Here is a 17,643-nt window from a genome sequence, read left to right on the forward strand (position 1 = left end):
ATATCCTCAACAAAGGCAATGAAATGCTGCAAAGTAGAATAGCAAAATTCCCACGATTCGTCAAATTTGGTAGATATACATGAATTACATAGGTATCATCAAAAATGTTGTTTTCGAATTGTTTTATGTTTTTCTCCTGATCTAAAAAGAAAAAGAAAACTTCAATCTTGATTTCCTTTGATAAGTTTCTGAAAACCCAACATTTGATCCCCTTTTGACGAGTTGCTTTTCCTCTTCTTCTTTTTTCTGGGAAAATTCAAACAAAACCCAGAAAATGAAAATGAAACACACAATTGCCAACTATTGAATCACCAAGACTGACGATTATTCACCATTGAATCATGTAACTCCAAACACTTGGAATGGATATTATTCCAAAAACAAACAAAAGAATTAAAGAAATTAAAAGGAAGTTTACTGGATGCGAAAAAAATGGAGATTTACAAATTGCACGGATTTCCCCCTCTCCTCTTTTAATCCCCTAAAGGAGAAAAAGGGAGAGAGTTGAACAGAGTGGCATTAACAGACAATGTATAATACAACTTAACCATGTTCTGTTGCTTTCACTTTCATTATGATTAATTGACTTAATCCAAAATAAAATTAAGTGTTGAAATTATATATATATATATATATTTTTGGATAAAAAAAAGTTTTCTCAAAGTAGATTTTAATTTTTTTTATTATGTTTATTGTAAATCAATCCATTATTTTCCTAAAGAAATATCATCAATTATTATTTGATATGTAATGTAATTTTAACGTTTTATTTAAAAAAAATATTTTTTTAAATCCTAAATTTCTAAGTTTTCACAAAACCTTTAAAATTCTTAAATTCTTTTTATCTCTCATCATCTATCGTTGTCGAATGTTATCCCACCATTACAACAATAAACAATCCACGAGTCTCTCTCTCATCTCACTCTAACATTGTCAACGCATTATCCGTCGATAGAAGAGCGATGCATTGTCCATGGATTTTGTACGTTTCAACTATAAGGTATATTATTATAGATTCTTGTAACATCTGTATTAATATCAAAATAATTTTAATATTATAAATAATGTGTGGCATCTATTGATTTATTACTTTAATCTCTTTTCTATTATATCCTTCATTATATTTGTCCTTCCCTTCTTCCTCCGTTGGTAAACATCTTCACCAACAACTCAACCTTATTGATCAAAGGAAAATTCTTAAAATTTTCTTATTGGCCATGTTTAGAGGGGAAAAAAGGTAAAATAGTCGTCTCATGATTTATGTCTTATATTGATTATGAACATAGTTTTGAAAGATATATTTGATCAAGGAAAATGATAAAATTATCTATAGGATGTGATTTGTAGATCTATTTATTTTGATAGGTATAAAAAATGAGATATATAAGGGTAAAAAATGAAATATAAGTGATGTTTTTTGTTGACTTTTCTAATATAACATTTTAAATGAGACAACTTTGAAAATCAAAAGACACTAAAATAGTGAAAAAAATCAATTAGCTATCCTAAAATAGTGGTCAGTTTCATATGCTTCATTGAAAGATAAAAAAAGAGTGTCCTTTCATTACTTGAGTAGACTCTCATTTTTGTCCGGGTCGAAAAAATAATATTAAATATATTATTATTATTATTATTATTATTATTATTATTATTATTATTATTTGTTTTTACACATAATATGTGTTTACTTTTGTAAGCCACATACCCCAAACCACACAAATCCACCGAAAACAATCAAATTCCCAAAGTAAAAAAGAAACATAAATCTGATCCCACACCCCATTTGATATCAATCATAAATCAAGGGGATTCGGTGGAAAATGAACTAAAGCAAAAGGAAAAAAGAAAAGCAAGCAAGAAGACAAAGAAAAAAAGTAGAAAATGACATTCGGTGATGATTGAAAACAAAAAGAAAAAATTTATTTAAAGGGAGTTTCGAACATAACCAAAAAAGGGGGAGAGGACATTCGAAAACTACAACAAAATTAAAAGAAATTAAGAGTGAAAACAAAGGAGAATAAACAATCCCTTTTCCTCTCTACTCCGACGTCGGTGTACGGCGGCGGCGGCTGCCACGGTGGAGCTCCACAGGACATGAGCTTCGGTTGAAACTCTAGAGAGAATTCTGTCCCTTTCTCTATTTCTCTCTCTTATGCTAAAGTGAGAAATGAAAAATTGAGCCAAGAAAGCCCTATTTTTTGGGCTTATATACGCCAACTAAAACGGCGTCATTTTGCTCAGGGGCTTTCTCCGTGTTTTCTCATTAAGGGGAAATAACATTTCAAGTCCCTCAAATTTGTAATTTATCTATTTCAGTCATTAATGAAAGTTTGATTTTGAGCATTTTTTTATGATTGTTGCAATTTGGTCCTTATTAGTTTTCAAACACGTGTATGTATATATTTATTCTGAGGTCATTATATTTTAATGTTATTTGTACTTAACCAGTCTATTTTATTATTTATTTCATTTTAGTCATATTTGGTATTTAATAGAGTATTTACATTTCTGGTGCCTGTATTATTTAATATTTACTATCTGGATTCTAGTCTATTTGTAATTAATATTCTGATCCTTTAAATTTCATTTTTTTACTTTAGTCTCTTAAGTTTCAGTTTTTTCTATTGTTGTCCTTTAAATGTTTGTTCTTTGCTATTTAGCCTCTTAAGTCTATGTTTGTGTTATTTTGGTCTTTTAAATTTATGTTGTTTCATTTTAGCTTATTTTATTTTTTTGAAAAATGTGAAATAATATCTTTTGTGAGGGGAATCTATGAGAAAGTCTCCTAACTATAAAGGAAGTGCTTTCTTGAGGATTGTTCACACTTATTTAAATAAATTCGAATGAATAAAAGGATTTTAATTTAAATATATTTTTGAGTTTGTAATTTCCAATATTTAAACAATATATAATCATTTAGGTACCAAAATTTGGGCGTTGTGGGGGTGTTAATCCTTACCCACGCATAACCGACTCCTGAATCCATTTAATCGAATCTTTGGTGACGCAGACCAGCTTTTTGTCTTAAAAACGTTTTTTCTTAAAATTGTTTCTTAAAAGAAGTTTTAGGTATTCGACCTACCTAATCCAAAGGTCGATGGCGGCTCCTTTCAATTTAATTCCAAATAAATTCCAAATCACCAATTTTTCCAAAATTAAAATCGTAACTATTTTTTTTAAAAGAATAAATAAGTATTTTGTAAAAAAAAATGGTTATGACAGCTTGTCGACTCTGCTGTGGACTTCAAGAGTCAGGCCATGAACAATTATACGTTGTTTTGTATTTGGGAATTACAAACTTAAATTGTATTTAATTTTCGATCATTTTATTTATTGTGGGTTTCGACATATCATGCATTATCCTACTTTTAACACACAACACGTTCATTTGCATATCATAAACTCACTTACGAGCGTCGTCCCTTTTAAGTTAAGATGAAAGCTTAGCCTACGTGAGATAATTTGTTTCTCCGCATGAGTTTTAGTAAGTAATCTTTGGGGTTCATATACCTTTTCTACGTTAGATAAATTGTTTCTTCGCATGGACATAAGGGAATGTATCCTCTCAAATTGAACTCGATCCGCATGAACCTATAATGGGCCAGGATTGAGGGTTTGGTAGCCCAATGGGGCACCGACATTAAGGACAATTCGAGTACCCTTTTCCTGTTAGCGCAAAAACCCTGTATATAGTGAGCCTTAGAACATTCACTATAGATATAGTCACGCCGAACCTCTATCTGTCGGTAGGTACCCAAATTAAGAGAACACAAAGGAGAAGCGTTTATAAACCTTACCTTTTGTTTTAAGTTCGTAGAATATATTTTCTTTTCGGACAAAAGCATGCGAACTATATACCATGCGGTTATGATTAATTTCTTGAAAATAATCATTTTTGGGTAGAAAACATGTTTGGGTAGGATCGGTATGTAATAAAAGCATGCTCGGGTAGATATCATGATTGGGTAGGTGTTATATTTATCTTTAAATAGCATCTTTTAATTTTAATGATTATTTTGCCCACATTAACTTATCTTGTTTCTTTTGCTTGTGTCATTTTTCGTCCCTTGTTGCATTACATTTCATAGGATCATCAATTTTGCATTTGTATTTGCATCTTCGTATTCTGCATGATGCATTGCATTTTAGAGGATTATCACTTTTGCATCTGCATTTGCAACTTCACATTCTGCATGATCATTATAAATAAAAGAAAGGTGTTGATTAACCAAGTAATCATCATATTAGAAGAGTGACCATTAAAATGGAAAAGAGTTTTCATAACAAGGAATAACTCAATACGGCGGATCGAGCTTAGTATGAAGAAGCACAAAAGGCTAAAGGAGATAGTTTGCCTGGGGATTATGTATCACAGATGTCCACAGATGTCAACATCAGTTTCAAACAGAATGATCTACAAGAGTTTATAGAGATTTGGGAAGTAGCTACCAAAGAAATTTCACAATAAATATGGTGACATGGTCTATCTCCTCTGTGTAAAGATAGATGAACCTTTGCTTAAAGCTCTGGTCCGATATCAAAATTCCGGATACAACTTCTCACTTTCAAAAGACAAGATTTGACACAAACAATAGAAGAGTGATGCTCTATTTAACTTCAAAAGCCTCCAGGTGGATATAATTCATTCCAGACTTCCGAAAGTCCAAGCCTTCAAAAGCAAGCTTGTGATGATTACAAGTAAAGTTGAAGATTGGATAGAAGAGCACATCCAACAAAAGCGAGTGTTTTTCTGTGACATTGTCTCAAGAAGATTGTTTTTGACAAGTTGGAGAGAGGTATAAATCTTGCACCGGTTGTCTTGACAGAGACCTTCCGATCCTTAAATAATTGTCGTAGATTGGAGGAAAATTGATACAGAGGTTGCACTTAACTACGCACAGTCTTGATTCAGAGTCGTTTCTGGAATGAAGAGAAAGTTATTAGGGTCATGACTGAGATCATAGAGCTAAAGAAAAGGGCCAAATTGCATTCGTAGATTGATCTCTCTTGTAAAGATGAAAGCTCTTTCGGAGGAATGAAACTCTTTCTAAGAATTGTTACTTTTGGAAATCGATACCTTTTGCATTTGTACTCTGCATGGCATTCATGCATCATTTATAAAAACATGTAATTAATATGTGGAGGATTTGATGAAGTGGTCCTAACCACATGATACCACATGGAAGCAAGAAGCTGAAATCAGTACAGTTGGAGCTTGTTCAGCTGGTTATAGGACTGAGCCTTCCAGAATGATCTGAGAAGAAAAAAGGTCCCCATATCCCGAGAGCTACAATGTTGATCTCGTGTACAGTTACCACATAGGAAGCTCCATACATTCCTCTGAGAACTATAAGGAACTAAAGCGCAAGATCCAAAACCTGATGAATTCAGAGGCATGAACAATCAAAAGAGGATGAGGCATGGTATCTACCACATTGCATTGAGAGAACTGTGTTGTTTGAAATAATTTTTTGTTCAGTCTTTTATATTTTTTTAATCATTTCAACGATTGAACTTATGATACCTTCTAAGGTTGAATAATTGAGCGATTTTTTAAATCTTTAGTTCTTTGAATATCAAATGAATTACGGATTCTTTTAATTCTTCAAGAATTATGGATTTTTGACATATGGCAAGATTAGACCTTTCTTATCCTGTCTAAAACAAAAACAAATCTCTTGATTTTTTACCCGAAATAATTCATGGTCACTACCGAATGACCACATTTTGACATTACTTTTCTTTGAGATTTTGAAATATTGTTTTTATCCTTTTCATAACACAAAAAGTCGTACACATACCATTCTTTGAGCCAATAAAATCACACCAACATTTTTTCTACCAATAAAACCTAGAGACATTGAGTACAAGATGTTCACTTGAACATAAACCTTCATACCAGAATAAACAATGTGGGGCATATCGCATCAATCCAATCCCAATGACGTATAAGGAATTGCTCCCAACACTAGTTGAGAATAACCTGGTGACTTCAGTTCAATCCAAACCAAGAGAGGACCCATATCCTGAAGACCATGATGTTAACGCCATATGCAACTATCGTATTGGGAGCTCAGGGCACATCATTGAGAACTGTGGGGCATTGAAGTGCAATGTCCAAGATATAATCGATGCAGGGGAATTGACGTTCAATGTGTAATGGGGCATTCTGATCGAGAGTTGGTTGGGGCATCCATCAGGATTTTTTATTGCATTCTCATGCATATCATCTTGTTTGAACTTGTTTTCTTCTTATGCTTAAATGTTTGTAAATCACTTGGAGTTCAAACATTTTCAATAAAATGCTTCCTTCCTGGGAAATGAACGATGAGCAAATTTCAATCTTGAAATTCTTTAAATATCATTTTAATTAAAAGCTTTTTAATAATTAATGTTGTAAATCTTTGACAAATGACAAGATTGAACCCTGTAAAACAATGACCCCTTGATCCTACTCCAGAGAAACACCAAAATATATACCCTTCTATTGCAAGGACTGTAACATCCCAAAAAGAGGACTAGTGACCAAAATGCAAATTTTGAAAGTTAGATGGTCATAGTAGAAAAAAGGGAAAAGTTTAAAGATCTAAATGGAATTTTTCCCAAAAAGAATTTATTCCATAAATGGATTTAGTCAGTGACCAAATTATAAGATTTTGTAAAGTTTAGTGACGAAATTATAAACTTTAGAAAAGTTTACGGACCAAAATGGTAATTTTGAAAGGTTACATTTGATTTCAAAAATAAGGAAATAAATATATTATTTTCACATTTTTAAATTTGAAAATAATATTTAAGGATTTAATTCCGTGTTTAGTTTGGACTGTTGGATTAAAGTGACAGAATTGTAAGTTTTGTAAATTACAAGGGTAAAATAGTAAAGTGGGAAAATATTTTGTCTACCTTTGACTATTGGAAGATGATAAGGTTATTGTAACTTGGTATTAATATAAATATAAAGTTCATTAAGGGTAAATTAGTATAGATATTTTAATTTCAAGGGTAAAGTGGTAATTTGACATTTAATGAATTTTATATTCAATATTTAATTAAAAAATATGAAGAAATATCATATGATTTCTTCATCTTCTCCAAAAACAGGCGTGAGCTCCTCCCAATGTAAGAAAGAAATTTTGTTTTCAATTTTTGAGCCAATTCCTTTGGAATTCGAGTTATGTCGTGAGATAGTAAAGTGATTTACGCGAAAAACGCTATCATTTGGTACCAATATTTCTTTCTAATCTTGTTAGATTTCAAAGATCCCAAATCTAAGGGTTTATGTTCATGATAGAATTCATGAAATTGATGATAGGATTTATGAAATTGATGATAAATCTTGATGTTTTAGAGGTTATAGATTCATTTTCAAGCTTGATTTATGGTTAAAACATGTTCAATCCTTCTAGAAATTTATTCTTTGAAAATTTGAACATGATGAATTTGAGTGAGAAAAATAAGTATTCTACAAGCCTTAGAAAATTTGGGGATCATTCTGTAACTTTTGAAAAGTTGGGGGATCAATTCAATAATTTTGGAAAAATTGTGATGACTATATAATTGTTTAATAGTCGATGTACTATGCTGGAAATTGTTGTTTTGGAATTGAAATGAGCATTTAGATGTGAAATATGACCATTTTGGAAGTTTGGAAAGATTGGTGATTAAAGTGCAACATTCACATAGTTAGTGTACCAATACAGTAAGGAAGTGTATCGATACCCCTCTTAAAAGGAAAACTTTCGAATGTAATGTGTATATCGATACATAGGCAGTGTATCGATACACCAGTGAAGGGATGTATCGATACCCTATAGTGTGTACCGATACACTGCAAAGGGAAATGGAATAGATATTTCCTTTATTTTAAGAAATGAAAACTAGAGTATGTTATTGCGAATACTGATATGTATAAATGTATGATTGTGTAGATATTGAGCACAAGCAAGTTCTAAAATGACTGCAAAGTTAAGATCAATCAAAAGGGATAAATCATAGAAGTGGATTTGGATTTATAAAGTGTCAATGTGAGTGCAATTTAATTTGTACTTATGTTATTGAACAAACAATGGCTTGCGATGAGCCAGTGAAGGAGTTACTATGGTAATAAGTGACTCCTAAAATATTATTTGATTTGTGATTGATGGAATTCTTATGTGTGCATGAGTATATGAAAATGGGTATATGTGTCATATGTTATTATATATGGCATGATCTACATGATTACATGTATATGCAATATTTGATATTGAACTACATGAATATATGAAATTATAATACAAGCTATCTGGTATTGACATAAGTGACTATAGGATCACGAACATGTAAGATAAGCTATATGGGGAAGAGTTACAGGCTTAAATGAACATATAATATATGAGTCATATGGTAAAGGTCTATGAAGCTATAAGAAAATGTTATGGGAGCTATGTGATGATAAGTTATGAGAATATATATAGGTAACAAGCTATATGAAATTGAATTAAGTAAATATATGAAACTAGAATATAATTAATGTGATATAAGTGATTATGTAAAACTGTGAGATAAGTTATATATCATTGATATACGGATTATATGAAAGTATGTACATGAATACATGTATAAGATTATATGTTATTCTATGTTCTATGTGATGTATACATGAACATATGTGAACAAGATATGACATATGTGTTTACATGAACACATGAGAAATGATATAAGCTATATGATACAATCTATGTGATTACATACACATGTGACATATGTTATATGAAATGAGATAGATGTTTACACATACATGTGGTATGTGACAGAAGAGAAGGAACATGTGATTATAAAAGAAATGATATGAATACAAGAATGTTATACAATGATCTATGAGATCATATAAGAATGATACAAGTGATATGAATTTTTACAAATAATAATGCCCATGTTACATGATATGAGAGCTAGTGGTATAGTTGGCATGCCAAGAGTCGAGGGTTACCTATGTTCTTCGGGATATATGGGTTGTTTACCTATATTCTTCAAGACATATGGATTGTTTACCTAGGTTCTTCGGGACCTATGGACTGGTCCTTCGGGACATTTATACGAGTTATGGTGACATCATATGTGTGCACAACCTCAGTGTACTCACATACCTTGAGTTCTCAATAATGTACATGGGCCTATAAAAAATATCAAAAGTGTTTGCATTATTATGTGACATTATGTTATTATTGTTTACACTGAATCACATGTGTACATGGGCTAATAAAGAGATAATAATAAATACACTGTATGTGATGTATAGGCTTTGTTATATGAAATATGTTACAAGATTTATATGTGATAATGTGTGTATTGTTGAATGAAATGTATTACATGATAATGATATTGATATTGATAATGATAGAGATCATGATAATGATGATATATGTGCATGTATGCATTCTGTTATATGAAATGTTCTATGGTTTTATTATATGTTTTATATGCCTCACTAAGTCAACGACTTAGCATGTGATTGTTTCACACGTAGGTTCCGAGAAGAAGAAGGATAAAAGTTAAGCAAGATAAGTCAGTTTCTCCTTTCCAAAGATCATATCAGAAAAGAATTAAATAGTATGTATTTTGTAATACTAATTGTGGTTGACATGTAAATAAAGATTTGAATACGATATGCCCTGATCGAGTTTTGGAATGTTTTAAAAGTATTTATATAAATGGTAACTTTATAGTAATGAAAGTTTAAGTTTTTATAAGTTTTATATATGTTTGGCTGAAACTACTGTAGCAGGGTATCGGTACACTGTAGCAGGGTATCGATACCCCTGTAGGGTTCTGGAATTTTTTAGCATCGGTATTATTCATACAGTATCGGTATTATTCATACAGTATAGTATTATTCGTACAGTACTATTCATAAAAATATTTTTGCCTTAAATTTGTTACAATGAAACATAATTCAATAGTATATTATCGTATTTTCTTAATATAAGCCCAAATGTTCTGTTATTTTGTAAGAAAACAAAATGTTTTCTCGCTTGAGATAATATTCTTTCAAAACAAATTTTGTCTCATTTGAGATATAAAAAAAATCTTTGAGTTTGTTTCTTTGGAAACAAAATTTTCTCTCTTTATAGACAGCTTCTTTTAAAGCATCATCTCTGAGTCAGTTTATTTTGAAACCAAAATCCCTTAGATGGCCAAGACTCATGAACAGATGAGCAGTGTCATCACTTGACTAGATCTCCTCATTATATAGGAGTTGTGTCAACTCAGATAACTAGTCGTCCTCATCACGTAGGAACCGTGTTATCACCCTTAGATGGCCAAGACTCATGAACAGATGAGCAGTGCCATCACTTGACCAGATCTCCTCATTATGTATGAGTTGTGTCAACTCAGATAACCAGCCGTCCTCATCACGTAGGAACCGTGTTCTCACCCTTAGATGGCCAAGACTCATGAACAGTTGAGTAGTGTCATCACCTGACCAGATCTCCTCATTATGTAGGAGTCGTGTCAACTCAAATAATCAGTCGTCCTCATCATGTAGGAACCGTGTTATCACCCTTAGATGTCCAAGACTCATGAACAGATGAGCAGCGTCATCACCTGACCAGATCTCTTCATCGCGTAGGAGCCGTGTCAACCCAGATAACCAGTCGTCCTCATCACGTAGGAACTGTGTTATCACCTTTAGATGGTTAGAACTCTTCATCACGTATGAGTCGTGTCATCACTCAACCTGGTCTCCTTGTCATGTAGGCACAATGTCAACCTTTGATAACCAGCCGTCCTCATCGCGTAAGAACCGAGTTATCAACTTCCTAAAGATGGCCAAGAACTCTTCATCACGTATGAACAGTGTCATCCCCTGACCATATCTCTTCATCACGTAGGAGTCGTGTCAACCCTTAGATGACTCGAACTCTTCATCATGTATGAGTAGTGTCGTCCCCCAACAACAAACACCATCAAAATTTAAAACAAAAAAATCGGACAAAAACTAGTTGTCTTTTTCGTCTTTGCCCTATTCTTGTTAACACAAGAATGTGCAAAGAGGGGCAGTTGTACACTCCCATTTTTGTTCGGGTCAAAAAAATAATATTAAATATATTATTATTATTTGTTTTTACTTATAATATGTGTTTACTTTTGCAGGCCACCTACCCCAAACCACACAAATCCACTTAAAGCAATCAAATTCTCAAAGTCAAAAAGAAACATAAATCTTAGCTCACACCCCATTTGATATCAACCATAAATCAAGGGGATTTAGTGGAAAATGAAATAAAGCAAAAGGAAGAAAGAAAAACAAGCAAGAAGAAAAAGAAAAAAGTGGACAATGGCATTCGGTGATGATTGAAAACAAAAGGAAAAATTTTATTTAAGGGGAGTCTCGAACATAACCAAAAAAGGGGGAGAGGATATTCGAAAACTACAAAAAAATTAAAAGAAAATAAGAGAGAAAACAAAGGAGAAGAAATTACCTTTGAGTGATTTCCCCTAGAACGGTCGTCGAAGCCGAAGAAACCGAAAGGTTTCTTTTTAGATCTACTACGTTTGAGCCATTTTCAAGCCAAATGAGACTCGGATCCGAGACTAGGGTGAAGAAGTGCTTAGAACAATCCCCTTTTCTCTCTACTCCGACGTCGACATACGGTGGCGGCCGACAGCCAGTGACGGCTGACACGGTGGAGCTCCACCGGACATGAGCTTCGGTTGAAGCTCTAGAGAGAATTCTCTCCCTTTCTCTCTTTCTCTCTCTCATGCTAAAGTGAGAAATGAAACAATTGAGCCAAGAAAGTCTCGTTTTTGGGCTTATATACGCCAACTAAAACGGCGTCGTTTTGCCCAGGGGCTTTCTCTGTGTTTTCTCGGTAAGGGGAAATAGCATTCCAGGTCCCTCAAATTAGTAATTTATCTATTTCAGTCATTAATGAATGTTTGATTTTGAGCATTTTTTATTATTGTTGCAATTTGTTCCTTATTAGTTTTCAAACACGTGTATGTATATATTTGTTCTGATGTCATTATATTTTAATGTTATTTGTACTTAAGCAGTCTATTTTATTATTTATTTCATTTTAGTCCTATTTGTTATTTAATGGAGTATTTACATTTCTGGTGCATGTATTATTTAATATTTACTATATGGATTCTAGTTTATTTGTAATTACTATTCTGATCCTTTAAATTTCTTTTTATTTATTTTAGTCTCTTAAGTTTTAGTTTTTGATGTTGTAGTCCTTTAAATGTCTGTTCTTTGCTGTTTAGCCTCTTAAGTCTATGTTTGTGCTATTTTGGTCTTTCAAATTTCTGTGTTTCATTTTAGTTTATTTTATTTTTGTGAAAAATGTGAAATAATATCTGTTGTGAGGGGAATCTACGAGAAAGTCTCCTAACTATAAAGGAAGTGATTTCTTGAGGATTATTCACACTTATTTAAATAAATTCAAATGAATAAAATGATCTTAATTTAAATATATTTTCGAGTTTGTAATTCCCAATATTTAAACATTATATAATCATTTAGGTATCAAAATTTGGGCTATGTGGTGATGCTAATAATTCCTCATGCGTAACCGACTCCAAAATCCATTTTTTTGTAAAAAAATGATTATGACAACTTGATTAGAGGATGTAATCTAATCTAAAAATGTTATCGAGCTATCTTATTGGTTAAAAGGATAACTGTTGTTCTTAGAGATACCAACATCTACAAAGGTATTTGAGGCTTCATTGTCAAATAATTTAAAATCTTTAGAACAAATACTACCTTGCAATCACTTCTATTTAATGAACAAATCATTACTTTAAGAGAAATAATAACAATAATTGTTCATAAATTTATTATTATTTTGTTTACTTATTTCATACCACCATTTAGAAGTAATCAAACTGTTAATTATCATTATTACATGACAAAAAAAAACTACCTATTTGTGATTAATCTATGTATAGACCATGCATGCAATTCTTAATGTGGAAATGGAATTTAACAACATATACAAATCGTTCATACTCTTTCTCTTCTATTCTCTAATCCATAGAGGTCAAAATGGAAATTCTCCCGAGGGAAAAGTTCGCCGTAGCAGACGAGATCATTCAATCCCGTTGATGAAAAGAGATGCAGACGGAGAGAGAAAGCTGAGCCTGTTGGCATTGGGACCGCTTCAGCCGGGTTCCACTGCTGCCGCACAGCGTCCTAACCGCCTCCGACTCATCAGGGCACAGAAACGAGACCAAGCACTCCGCTAGGGCTCGGTTCAAGTGCCGACAGGCCACATCCCATGTCGCACCCGGTCTGAATCGTTGGTGACACTCGCTTAGCGCCCTCTGGAACTTCTCGCACCCTGTTTGATAGCCGCCGGCTACTTCCATCTTTACTGTCTAAACCTGTGCCACGATTTTGTAACCTTTCATAATCGGGGGGACACATCAAAAAAGCGTCCTATAACCCAGGGATTAATATCAGAAATTAAATTATGATACAAAGTTTCTGCAGGAAGCCGAATTCATTAGACTAGTTGCAGTTTCACATCCTACAAACCTAGTCCAAACCAAGTTTTTGAGCCGTAAAATTCATCCCACGGCCACAACAGATTATTTAAGTCGAGAACACTGGAGATATAAAACACAAAGCCTACCAGCTACTTCGAGCATTCTTAATATTAGATGAGACTATAAGCTCATTTCAGTACCAAAGAAGAAAAATCAAGTTCCTTTATAATTACCCGTGCACACAACTGAACCAAGAAAAGAAATGAAAAAGGAAATCTTTTGAATGGTTAAAGCTAAATCATTTTCTACAAAGAAAAAGGTGAAATATTTTCATTTTCTCTTTCATAATGGCAATAAGAAAAGACAACTTTTTTAATCATCTGGTAACAAGCACCCCAGTTTTCACTAGCAGAAGAATCATAGAAACCAATCATTCATATAGATATTACTCTAAATTTGACTAGTAATACTTAATTCATTCACTATTATTGATTCAAAAGTACTAAAGGCAAGGCTCCAAAGGCATTTTCATTGGAAATCTTGTTGATCTATGTAATAAAATTGAGGCTTTAACATTGCATTACAACTAAAGAAACTCTAGAAGGAGAAGTCCAATTCCCGAATGAAAAAAAAATTGAAAACCAGATGTAATCTACATGCATAAAACCCCATTAGCACAAAAATAAGCACATTGGTATAGGAGAAATTTAGCTTAGATTTTTAGACTATTTCAATATGTTGTTAAGAAGTTACTAAATCATTTCTGTTTTGTTTTGAAACCAAGGTATCCGCAGCTGATAGCAGTGACGAATCCCCTCGCCACAGATGTTCTCACTAAGAAGTAAAAGAAGCAGAAAACATGATAACTGACAACTCATATTAGCAATACAATTACTAAGATTAATAACATAATTTAAGAATCAATGCAGGCAGATGCAGGGCTCTGTTGTTGATGGATTATGAGCGGTGAGTGATGCAGCAATTTGGTAGTGAAGATGAACTAACAACTCATATTAGCAATACAATTACTAAGATTATCATCAGAATAAATGGGGAACCTGACTCAGTTTTACGTTCATGCTAGCTAGCATTAGCATTAACAAGCTACCTCATTCCTAGAATAAAACTGAAATAAATAAAAAGAAGGCCTTTATAAATATATATATATATATATATATAAAAGAGACATCAATGATAAAAGAGACTGTTGTTCTCTCTTAAAGATCTAGGTTCGAGCAGGTGTGTTTTTGCAAGATATGTGCATCAGCAATGGCTAAGAAAGATTTTGAATAGATACTACCTTCTAATCATTCTAGACTATTCAATGTGTATATATAAGCGTAAATAATTTGTGTTTGGTACTATTTCACAAGATTAGAGAGGATCAATGGCAGACCACTATAGCCTCTATTCACATGGGCCATCAAAAAAACAACAAGAGCAAAGAAAACACAGAAACACCAATCATCAACAGTAGAATTTACAGAGCATAACCTCAATATATCTATTACAAATTTAAAAAGCACCCACAAAAAACATTGAAATTGTTGAAGAACTAACCCTTAGAGGTAAGAGATGAAGGTTGTAGCAACAATAGACGGTGTACGAATCATCAAAGAACAACAGCAGTGGACTAATCGACAGGGATAACAGCAACAAGAATATAAACCATTGCAGCGGCTAGGGTCCCAAATGGTGAAAGAAAATAAGGATTTTGTCTGCAAATAAATTTGAGTAAACCGCTAAAACGGTCACCAAAGTATGAATACGTTTCTATTTTCTCTACTAATGTTTGAAAGTTAATAATTTGATCACTAATATTTTCATTCTTTAACAAATCGATCACGCGATCCTTAAAATCGTTACATCAATAACTAAACATTGACGTGACACGTTAACTCAATAATCTAATCGTTATCTACCACCTCTATTCTTATTGACAAACTCAAGTAAACCTCCTTCCCCACCCCTTATTTTACCACAATGTTTATCTCATCTTTTCTTTTATTGTTCTTTTCATCTTGTCCTTTCTTTTTAAGCACGAATGCACTCAACCTCTGAAAAAAAAAGTGTATTTCTATTAATTTAAAAAATATTAAAATTTTAATTTATCAAGGGAAGAAAATATGAAAATCTACGTACTTATTTTTTTCAATGTATTAAAATTTTAGACTTTATTTTTAAAATTTTTAGATCCGTCATTACTTTTCTCCCTTAAAATGTTTCTCTTCGTACTTCTCCCCATGTCTTTCATAATCATAGATTTCTTGTATCTTCCCATGGATTTTGTGCACATCTTTCTATCATTTCATATGGAAAAGTATAATTAATTATACTTTACCCCTCTTTTTATGATTAATTATACTTTGCCCCTTGAGTTGGTATGTGGCTCCATCCTTGAGTGTGTTGATATAAAATGATAAAGATGTGAAAAGAGGGGTAAAGAATAATTAACCATAGAAAATGAGGGGTAAAATAAAAACAATGATTCCTTAAATATATGATATATTATACTAAACTCCGCTGATAATGAAAATTTGTCAAGTTTCACACGTTCGAGGATGATCGAAGTGATGATGAAGAATTTAGTCATGCATGATTATGGAAAAATGCAAAACAAGATGTGGATATGATGGAAAAAGACCATGAGGTCAAATGGTACGATGAATGGTAAAAAATTACACTACAACAAAACAGGTTTTTAGCGGTATTTTTTTAGTCATATAGTAGGATTTATAAGCTTCACCGGAAATCCTTCTAGAGCAAAAACAAACGTCGCAAAAAGCACCGCTAAAACAAACGCTGCAAACTTTTGCGGCGTTTGTGAACATCAAAAGCTGCTAAAAGTTATACTTTTTAGCGACGTTTAAGTAAACACTGCTATTTATCTTTTCTCTAGTGACATTTATTCCCAAATACGACGCTAAATATTTTGACACATAGTGTCGTTTGTGAATGTAAAACGCCACTATTGACTACATATATAGTAACATTTTCTATATAAGCGCCGCAAAAGATATTGAACTTTAGTGGCGTTTTGTTTTACAGACGCCGGTATTGATTATGTATTAAGTGGTGTTTTATTATACAAACGCCGCTAATTAAAATTGATTTTTCAAATGTTGTTTCTTCTCTTTTATTACCCGAATTTGAAATTTTAACATGTAGCATTATCCAATAAACTTGAAATCCATAACAACAAACTTGAATTCCATAATAATAAATCAAAGTTTACATCAAAGTGAAATATAATTACGACACAAATTATATAGAAAAATACGTACTTAGCAAGAAAATAAATTAAAGTTTACATTAAAATTACATATAATTTACTTTAACATTGTTCACTAGAATTTAGCCTAGGTTCTTTCTCTTTCAATTAAAAAACATTGTTCACTAAAATAAATAGAAAGAAAAACATTCTTCTAACTTGCATGCACAAGTTTGAGTGATTTAACCTCCTCTTCTGACTTGCATGCAGTGATTCTAACCTTGTAGTTGTTGATACATCCATTATCGAACAGGCCAGTGGTGATCAACTGATTCTACCCTACTTCGTCCCTGTAAATACACTTATTAGTGTCGCGATGAGATAGTAGATAATGAGAAAAAATTATCAGATTTTTTATTCCATAATACTCATATGTGTAAAGATCTACCAGAAGAACATGAAACAAAACAAAGACGTGTCTCTCATTCTTACACAATTTCAGAACAGCTCAAACCAACAATGAATCCAAAGATTGCTTAAGAAAGAATGAGAAAAATTGGAATGAATAAACATGGATCACATCAGGCCACTTTAGTATCAAATTGAGAGTTTGACTATAGTTAGGGTTCCCAATCAGCAATTACTTAAACAAATTATACATTCACCAAAAAGATGCTGGAAAATATACCTTGGAGCATGTAAACCCTTGATCAAGAAAATCATCACATGGAAGCATGTCCTCTCTACTCATCTAATGCTTGCTGGTTTTAGCATCATTCTTTCCCACAAGATCTCTTGTTCTAAATGTGTGATTGAGCTGTATGATATAATATTTAAACAACCAAAGGAGCAACGCAAACTGAATTCATCGAAGCAGAGAAGGAGCTATACAATTTAAATGCCTATATACTACAATGACATGTGCCAAGAATTGCAGAAAACTCAAACTACAA

At 32.5% G+C, this 17,643-nt stretch overlaps 1 long non-coding RNA gene across 1 annotated transcript; it reads right to left on the bottom strand.

Moving 5' to 3' along the window:
- Positions 1-8,454: 8,454 nt before the first annotated feature.
- Positions 8,455-17,527, bottom strand: LOC120124832. Its single transcript, XR_005516305.1, has 3 exons — positions 17,379-17,527; positions 16,309-16,316; positions 8,455-8,464 (listed from the first exon to the last, which is right to left on the bottom strand). It is a non-coding gene; the product is annotated as an uncharacterized LOC120124832 (long non-coding RNA).
- Positions 17,528-17,643: the final 116 nt, after the last annotated feature.

Source organism: Hibiscus syriacus, unplaced genomic scaffold (assembly GCF_006381635.1).
Source record: "Hibiscus syriacus cultivar Baekdansim isolate YM2019G1 unplaced genomic scaffold, ASM638163v2 tig00110429_pilon, whole genome shotgun sequence".
Taxonomy (NCBI): domain Eukaryota; kingdom Viridiplantae; phylum Streptophyta; class Magnoliopsida; order Malvales; family Malvaceae; genus Hibiscus; species Hibiscus syriacus.